Here is a 10,220-nt window from a genome sequence, read left to right on the forward strand (position 1 = left end):
TCAGAGAATCCAATGGAATTAGAGGTATGTGCTCATCTGTCTGCTCCTACTTAAGGCGGGGCCTTCAAACTGAAATATCTGTACCTGACATTCAAGGTCTTCTTTATTCTAGCCCATTCCAACCTATCCTGTCTTGTTTCCTATGATTTCCAAATTCTGTTTCTCTACGCGACAGGTTGGGCTCCCGGCTGTCCCATCCAAACACCATGCCCGGTCCAAACTCTTGGCATTAGCTCAAGAATTTCCTTCTGCTAGAATGGCCTATTGTAATCTCACGCTCTTCCAGCCAGCTCTCTACTGTCCCACACAGCCAACACAAGTCAAACTCATCCACAAATCCCTTCCTGGCGTTAAGACTTGCCCTTCTTGTGTTTTCTATGGCTCTTATGGAATGCATCACACATTATAGAGTGAATTATATCTTGTCTTGTATTATTTGTTATTTTAGAAAGAGAATTAATTTTGATATTCTAAAATTTTGATATTCCAACATGAGTTGGAATTCACTCAATGATCATGGGTAGGATATCACGGTAAGTAAGCATTAGGCTGCAAATGAAGCATCAGTGTTTCAAACCCATCAGCCACCGTGCAGAAGAAAGATAAGACAGTCTGCTTCTCTAACTGTTGGAGCCTTGGAAACTCTATGGGGCAGTTCTACTCTCTCCTTTAGGGTCACTATGAGTAGAAATGAACTTGGGGACAATGGGTTTGTCTTTTTTATTTTTCCTCTCTTTGGCAAGTCCAAGCTGCACATCTTTAAAGCAGTCTTTAACATTCTAAGCAAAACTAAAATATAAGCACAGTCCCGGAATAATTATGACGTCTCTACTCAGAGTGCTGGCCCATCATTAATCGTCCATCAGTTCCCATGACCCTGGCTTTTATATACTTCCTCAGGTGGTGGGACCAGATGATTTATCAACTTGATTATCCCTCTTAACGTTTGGGATTTATTAGGTGCAGGGCAGTCTTTTGGCTACAGTTTAATTGTGTTAACTGCAAATGCAATTAATTGTGTCACCTTTGGGAAAGAATTTCACAGCTATGTTTGGGGGAGGGTGGTGAGTCCTTATGAAAGTAGTATGTGTTGCTATTCTCCAGAGAGAAAACCCAGAATGCATGGTTTTTGTGAGGCTTGACTATATCCATCTTTTGAGTTTGAATCCACCCAGCGTCCCCCATTGCTTGTTCTTCAAGGCAACTAGTAGCTGCCTACTTGTTACAAGTAGGGGATTTGGGGATATTAGCATGTGAGGGCCATTTCACTTCCTATCCTCCTGGCTGTCGGAATGAATAGCCCATGCCCCTGGCACACTTTCCAGAGGGCCTGTCCTCCTGGCGGGACTTGCATCTGCTCAGGACTCTCTTTACTCTTTCTGCATCCAGGCTCTCTGTAAATGGCTGGTCTCCTAAGATAGGGTTCAAATGTCCTTTCCTGCTTCCAGTGTTCGCTGGACTACACCAGTAGTCACTCTGGTTCCCTGCATAATAAATCACTCCACATTGCTTCTCAAACAAGGCCAACATTCTATTTTAAAATGGGGTTTAAAAGCTTTCATTCGGTGTTAAAATCCAAACACTGCCATTTACTTGATTCTGATTCATACTGACCTTATGGCAGCCCTCATCTGAAACCAAACTCACTGCCATGGAGTTGATATTGACTCATAGTGAGCCTCCAGGACAGGGTAGAACTGCCTCTGTAGGTTTCTGAGACTGTAAATCTTTACAGGAGTAGAAAGTCTCTTCTCCCCCTTCCCCCAGAGTGACTGGTGGTTTTGAACTGCTGACCTTGCAGTTTGTAGCCCAGTTCATAACAACCACTCCGTTAGGGTTTCCTTCCTTGGATCCTGTCAATGCTCATGGAGGCAGCCGTCAGGAGATCAGAAGATGAATTACTTGCATTGGGTAACTCTGCTGCCCAAAGCTCGTTAAAGTATTGAGAAGCAAGGATGTTACTTTGAGGATTGTGGTGCACCTGACTCAAGCCATGGTATTTTCAGTCATCTCATATGCATGTGAAGATTGGACATTGACTAAGGAGGACCAAAAAGAATCAATGGATTCCAAATATGGTGCTGGTGAAGAATCTCAAAAGTAGCATGGCCTTCCAAAAGCACAAACCCATCTGCCTGGGAAGAAGGACAGCCAGAATGCTCCTCAGAGGCCACGGGGGTGAGGCTTCATCTCATACACTCTGAACATATTGTCAGGAGAGACCTCTCCCTGGAGAAGACATCCTGCTCAGTCAAGTAGAGGGTCAGGGAAAAAGAGGAAGACCTTTGACAAAATAAACGGACACAGTGGCTGCAGCAATACTGGTCTCCAACATAACGATTTCGAGGACGGCGCTGGACCAGTCTTTCGTTCTGCTGAACTCGTGTCTCCACCATTTGGAACTGACTCCACAACCCCTAACCACCACCACCTTCTGGAGTACTTGCCGCTGGTAGACCAGCCTGCCAGAGAAGAGATGAAGAGATGGTGAGAAGGTGCCTGGCGGGTGTGGTAGGGAGGGGAAGTGGGAGGCTGTGAGCACGGAGGGAGAAAGTCCTATAACCTGGGCCAAAGAATCCTTGCAATGTTTGAGAGGCTCCTGCGCTGTAAACATTGGGGACATTTAACATATCAAACGCAAATAGAAATGACACGCGCAGGCCTCCCTTCTGAGGCAGCCTTGTGCAGTTTTGGGCATCTTCCATCCCTGTGGTTTTCCGAAATAGTATAAGTATATATTCCCGATGAAGCACCCAGTTTGCCTCTCCCTGGCATGGCCTTTCAGCCTGAAGACTCAGGGTCTATCAGCAAAATCAAAGGCCAGTCCGAGCCCCAGAGTCATTTAGGATTTTCCGTGGCACAATTAAGCATGTGCAGCACACCACAGCCACGGAGGCGCTGTTTATTCAGGGCAAGTGCTCTGTAATTTATTGAAAATAATCCATCTTTCACAAAGAAAAGGGCCATTGATGCCCCTCCCCCGCTCACCTCTGCTGCCAGGCCCCCTCTGGAAGGTCTATTCTGCAGGTCTGACAAGCCATTCAGGTTTTTCTGTAACATTTTTAATAACAATAATAATTCTACTTTTTCATCTCACGTAGCTCTCTGTTTTTATTTTTGTACTATTAGGAAACTGGCTTGCTCTCTTTTACTTCAACTGTCAACTGAACTTCTCCCCCTCACCCCCACCCCCAACACACACACACACACACGCACACACACACACTCTTCCTTTCTTAAATAAAAAACCCAGATTGGTCATTAAAAATGATTAATGCCAGTCAATTTGATAATCACAGAGCTGGAGGTGCCAGCCATTTTGGGATTTAGGGCTGCCTCCGAATCAGCTTCTTTATAGCCCTGGGCTAATGAGAAATCACATTAGGCTTTTTACTGTATATGAATCGATTAGCTGAAAATGAGATTATGTCCGTGGTGCGGCAGGGTACACAAAGAACCCTTTCTTTGCTAACACTTCCCGGTGCCAGGATACGGCTGCAACTTGAAAATGTTCTTTGCTCTTGGTTTTCCAGAAAAAGATTGGAGCTGAATATGGCCTTATCTATAGAAATCTCCAACACCAACAAACAAAACTCCTCAGGGGAGGCGATGAAGATTGGCTTTGGGAGCTGTGAACTTGACAGGGTGTTCAGAGGAGCAGGCACTGGACTTGGGAGTTATATTCATCCGAGTGGGAAGCTGATCTTGGCCACTTAACTTGCCCTGTGACCGGAGGCCAACCACTTAACCTGTCTGAGCTTTTAATTTCCCTGTGTGCAATGAGGATGAGAATGCCTTTTATAGGATTATTAGGGTCAAATGAGATAATACGTGGGGAACATTTAGCCCCTTTTCCTCCCTCCCTGGTCCCCTCTCTCCCCTTCCTCTTCTGTCTCCTGCACCTCTTTCTTCTCTCCTTCTTCCCTTCCTTCTTGTCTCCCTCCCTCCTGCCCTCCATTCCTCTGTCCCTCTCTTCCCTCTTTCCTTCTTCCTTCTATCTCCTGTTCTCTCTTCCCTTCCCCCCTCTCTTCTCTCATATAAATGAACAGCATATCATTCCTAGTGTCTGGAGTTGATGGTGGAAATAATCAATTATCTTCTACCTTGAAAATAATCCTCAAGTTAAGACTGATTGACAGAGGTAAAGCACCATCGCGGTACTGCCAGAGATGGTAAACTAGGGTGCCCTGACTTAGTTTGGATCAATTACCCTTGAACTCAGAATAGCTTTTAAAACTTTTAAATAGCTGAAAAAAATAACCAAAAGAACAGTATATTTTTGAAAGATGATAGACATAAAATCTTATCCCAGAATGGCATTAACAGATGGATATTTGTAGTCAATAGTGATGATAGGCCAAATTTTGTCTTCGTTATCTCGTGCAGCTGTAACGGAATGACCACAAGTGGCTGACTTTAATACAATAAATGCATTCTCTCACAGTTTATTGTTGTTCTTGAATGCCCTTGTGTTCCTTCCATCTCATAGCAACCTTTCAGAACAAAACGCTGCCCAGTCCTGTGCCATCTTCACGATTGTTCTTGTCTTTGAACCCCTTGTTGTACCCACTGTGTCAATCCATCTCTTTGAAGGGCTCCCTCTTTTACCCTGCCACTCTACCAAGCCTAATGAATGCCCTTCTCCAGTGTTTAGTCTCTCCTGACAGCATATCCAAAGAATGTGAGATGAAGTCTCACCATCCTTGCCTCTAAAGAGCATTCTGGCAGTACATCTTCCAAGACAGATATGTGGGGGTATTTTTGATAGTACATGAAACTTTTAATATCCTTCCCCAGCACCATAATTCAAATGTATCGATTCTTCTTTGGTATTCCTTACTCAATATCCAACTTTCCCATGCACATAAGGAGATAGAAAATGCCATGACTTGGGTCAGTTAGTTCTCAATGTCATATCTTTCCTTTTAAAAACACTTTAAAGAGGACTTGTGCAACAGATTTACCCAGTTCAATGCCTCATTTGATCTCTTGACTTTTGCTTCCATGAACATTGTGGACCTGAGCAAGACAAAATCTTTGACATCTTTGATATGGTCTCCATTTACCATGGTGTTTTCTATTTTTCCAATTGTGAGGATTTGGGTTTTCTTTATATTGCGCTGTAATCCACACTGAGGACTGCAATCCTCCATCTTCACTGGCAAGTACTTTGGGTCTGTCCCATTTTCACCAGGCAAGGATGTACCGTCTGGTTATTAGCATGGGTTGGCACTAAGTCTTCCTCCAATCCTAATGCCATGTTCTTCACCATAGAGTCCAGTTTCTCTGAGGACGTGCTTGGCATGTAGATTGAAGACATTTTGAGAGGTTACAACCTCGATGCACGTCTTTCCTGATCTTGAACCATGCAGTATTCCCTTGTTCATTAGATCAATTGTCTCTTGATCCATGTGCAGACTTGACACCAGCACACTGTAGAGTTCTGGGATTCCCATTCTTCTCAAGGCTATCCATAGTTTGTTATGGTCCATCCACCTGAATATCTTATTAGTCAGTAAAACACAAGTAAGCATCTTTCTAGTATTCAGCTTTCAACCAAGATCCCTCCTGATATCAGCAATGATATCACTTGTTTCATGTCTTCTGAATCTGGCCTGAATTTCTGGCAGTTCAATGTATTCCTGTCAATGTATTGCTACAACTATGGTTGGATGACTTTCAGCAACATCATTGTTAGGTCCTATCAAGTTGACTCCTAATGACCAAATGTGCGAGGGTACAATTGCTCCATAGTCTTCCCTAAGCTGTAGTCTTTATGACAGCCTTCCTCTTTGTGCTTGTCCGCATGTCCTATTGCTTGCTTCCCTTATTTTCACTTGCCATCCTTTAATGGACTTATTTGGCTCAGAGTTAGAATACAAATTTCATGCAGTCATGAATTTGGATCTGTTCTGTTCACTGCTCAGACTCAGTGCTTCAAGCCCTTGGGCAGTTAACATAGGAGCCCACGGCATTCCCTTGGGGGCTGCCAATGGTGCAGAGGTGCATTCCTGATTTGGGTTGACTCCATCACACTTAGAGGAAAGCATAAACATTCGGGGTACCAATTGTTCTAATTTTCTGTGGGATATTGATTAGTGACCCATTTTACTCTTAAAAGTGCTGTCTTTTAAATGGCCACCCTACATGACAGGGAGAGAGACATCCCTCTCCCTCTTCTACTGGATTTGAGCAAGGAAACACATCACGGTAGATTGTAGGCAGCTCTTTTGTGACCAGCAGAGGAGCTGGGTCTCAGATGTCGCTGGCAAGTAGGACAATATCCTGGTGGAGTCACTAAATCAACCAACATTGGGGCTTGCCGTGTATGGACTTCCAGTTGTTAAGGGGAAAGCATTTATACAGTATGGAAGCCTGTGTCTATTTGGGCATCTGCTGTTGAGGTTGAGATTTTTATCCGGTAGATAACGCCTCATAATCTCCTATAGCACACTGTCCAGTTACTCTATGTAGCAAGTGGAGGTGGTTGTGGTAGAAAAACCTCGAAAATGAATTTCAGTGGCCCTGTTTTTCTTCACAAGAATGCCCACCTTGGTTACTTTTTCTGATTTTATTCCAAGAGGGGCACTCGCTGCCGTGATGTGAATCATCCTATGGAGAGGCTCATGTGGAAATATGTTTTTGGCCCCCACCTCCAGGACCAGAGTCTACATGGGAGCAGATCTTCCATCTGAGCCCTGTGATAACTGTAACCATTTCTGATGTCTTAATTGTAACCCATGAGAGTTCCTGATCCTGAACCAACCGTACACCGATTTCTGACACCTAGAAACTTAAATCATAAATCATTAAATTTCTGCATTTGGGGTCATATACACTATAAGGAATGGGTCAGAGTCTCTTTTATTTTGTCCACCTGAAACTTCTCATCTGCTCAATTTCATGTTAAAGTGCATTTGAAAGGCAGGTATAACTTGGGGAAATGTGTTAAGGTCTATGTACCTATGTCAGCCATCACACTGTCTTTCAAACCAGTTTAATTCGCCTGGCCACTGGAGTACTCAAATACATAGGATAATGGGCCTATATTTGAGCATGTGAGAGATCAAAGCTTAGTAGAAAGAAGCCCTATTGATGCAGCAGATAAGCAAGCATTCCACTGCCAACACAGAGGTCATAAGTGTGAACCTACGCTGTGGCTTTGCCGGAGGAAACCAGGACAGTCTGCTCTAGTAAAGACTGTATCCTAGAAAATCCTTTTGGGAAGAACTACTTTATTGCATAGGAGTTGCTGTGTGTTGGAAATTGACTTGACTCTATCTAATGATCAAATCGTGCACTGCACTGGGTAAATATACCATACAAGAGCCCTTTAAAATGTTAAGAAACAAAGACATTACCTTAAGAACCAAATTACATCTAACTCAAGACAGGCTATTTTCAATCACCTCATATGGGTGTGAAAGTTGGACATGGAATAAGGAAGAGCCAAGAAGAATCAATGCATCTGAGTTATGATGCTGGTGAAGAATGTTGAAAATACAGTGGACTGCCCAAAGGCCAAACAAATCTGTCTTGGAAGAAGGAAAGCCAGATGTAGCATCTGGGGTCTTAAAGGCTTGAAGGCAAACAAGCAGCCATCTAGCTGAAAAGCACATGGAAGAAGCACACCAGCCTATGTGACCATGAGGTGTTGAAGGGATCAGGTATCAGGCATCAAAAAACAAAAAATCATATTCTTGTGAATGAGGGTGAGTGCAGATTGGGGTCCCAGGGCCCATCTGTAGGCTACTGGACATCCCCTTACAGAAGGGTAGCGGGGAGGAGACGAGCCAGTCAGGGTGCAGTGTAGCAGTGATGAAACATATAACTTTCTTCTAGTTCTTAAATGTTCCCCCCAATACACACACACACACACACACACACACACACACACACACACACACTATCATGATTCCAATTCTACCTTACAAATCTGGCTATACCAGAGGATGTACACTTACAGATAGGAACCTGAAACACAGGGAAACCAGGACAGACGATCCCTTCAGGACTAGTGGTGAGAGTGGCAGTACCAGGAGGGTGGAGGGAGGGTGGGCGGAAAGGGGGAACTGATTATAAGGATCTACATATGACCTCCTCCCTGGGAGATGGACAACAGAAAAGTGGGTGAAGGGAGACATCGGACAGTGTAAGATATGACAAAATAATAATAATTAATAAATTATCAAGAATTCATGAGGGAGGGGGTAGCAGGGAGGGAGAGGAAAATGAGGAGCTGATACCAAGGGCTCAAGTAGAAAGCAAGTGTTTTGAGGATGATGAGGACAACAGATGTACAAATGTGCTTGACACAATGGATAGATGGATGGATTGTGATAAACGTTGTATGAGTCCCGATAAAATGATTTTAAGAAAAAGGACAGCCAGAAAGCTCAGCAGCAAGGCTGGTGAGACTCAGGCTCATGTTCTTGAGACATGTTGTCAGAGTGAGCAGCCCTGGAGAAGGACATCATGCTTGATACAGCTGAGGGGCAGTGACAAAGAGGAAGACCTTTGGCAAGATGGATTAACACAGTGCTTGGAACGAAGTATAAGAACAATTGTGAGGCTGGCTCAGGACCGGGTGGGGTTTTGCTCTGTTATGGACAGGGTTGCTGAGTCAGAAGTGACTCGATGGCACTTGACAACAACAACAACAACCCTGATAAAATGAAGTGTCAGGTGCAGGAGACATTCTCAAAGTGTGGACCTGGCTGAAGAATTAGAGAGTCTTGCCAAGTGACTGGATGGTAAAAATAACAGAAGAAGAAGGGCAAGAAACCAACCAACCAACCAACCACTCTGTCTTTGAATTGATTCTGAACCTTGGCAACCCTGGAACGCTAAGTAGAACCCCTCTACAGGGTTCTGGCGTTGTCAGTGGCATGGAGACCGATGGCTGCCTCGTCTTTCTTCTGCAGAGGAGCCGGTCATTTTGAACCACTGACCTTCCATTAGCATCCCAATGCTTAATCCACAGCACCACCAAGGCTCCTCAACTGGCAGGGGCATAAGAATATGCCTTTATTTACCTTTCACACCTGGAAATGAACTCATCCCCATGGCCTGGTTTTCAGCTGAACAATAGGTCTGTAAGAGCAGCAGAAACACCTAGAGTTACCACCCAGCAATCATTCATGTGAGAGTTACCACCCAGCAATCATTCATGTGAGATAAAAAAGGCAGCATTTACTCCAGGACAAAGTTAAGAAGGGTTAAGAAAGAAGGAAGAATGGGAACAGAAAACACAAGGAGGACGTGGGATAAATTAGCTTACCTTTGGGGGATTAAAATCAAAAAGAGACAACAAAATGCATATGAATTTTAAACACACATACAAAACCTCTATGAAGCAGTTTTCCTCTGCTCACATGAGTTGCTACAAGTTACCAATACTCCATAGTTAGTAATACTCTATAGTTGATAATACTATCAACAACAAATGTAGGGATAATGATGTCTCTTTTATTTATTTAGTTAGTTACTTATTTTTTTAATCATGTCTCTTTCACAGAGTCTATGGGCATTGTGTCTAAGTTCTGACCACAGAATTAGCATTAACTAATACCCGTTTCCTTCTTCCCATCTTCAATTTTCACCTCTTTATCATTTTCTTCATGTAGTGCCATATCCTTTTAAGCATTTGTGAGTTCTGCCAGTTAATTAGTTTCATGCAGTGTTGCTGGGTGGCTTAATCCCCTTTCCTAGCCCTGTGGGACTATATGAAATACAAGACGAGCATTTTTACCATAAAGTTATATTGAGGAATTTAATGAGCAGAAATGCTGTATACCATCTGTATCACAATTAAGTACATAGCTTGTATATAGACAAAGAATTCCTGGTGACCTAATTCCGTAAAACCTGCTAACTTTGCCTAAGACTCTGGCAGATGTGAGATGGTTCCTGATGTGGATCCCTTGCCCCAGAGGATGCTGTTCCATGTGTTTCCAGAGGCCACACTTGTGAGTGGACTAAGATTCTGGGTTCAGAAACAATACAGGATTCCAACTGGAGAAAGTTAGTAAAACGGTGCCTAGTATTCTCCTCTGTAAAATGGATGCCCTAGCCTGTGCAGTTAATGGCCAGTGCTGTAAGAGAGGAGTCCAAGGGTCAGGGTAAGTCATAACACGCTTTGTTTCTTTCTCCTCTGACTGTGGGATGAAGGTGAGTGCAGAAGACTGAGTGCCTATTACAGAGGAGCTCCACGTAGAAAG

General features: G+C 43.7%; 1 pseudogene; it reads right to left on the minus strand.

Moving 5' to 3' along the window:
* The window catches only part of LOC101646802, a 22,743-nt pseudogene extending 13,111 nt beyond the window's left edge, over positions 1 to 9,632 (minus strand).
* Positions 9,633 to 10,220: the final 588 nt, after the last annotated feature.

Source organism: Echinops telfairi, unplaced genomic scaffold, assembly GCF_000313985.2.
Source record: "Echinops telfairi isolate 266 unplaced genomic scaffold, ASM31398v2 ScPeMD7_7468;HRSCAF=8506_2, whole genome shotgun sequence".
Classification (NCBI taxonomy): domain Eukaryota; kingdom Metazoa; phylum Chordata; class Mammalia; order Afrosoricida; family Tenrecidae; genus Echinops; species Echinops telfairi.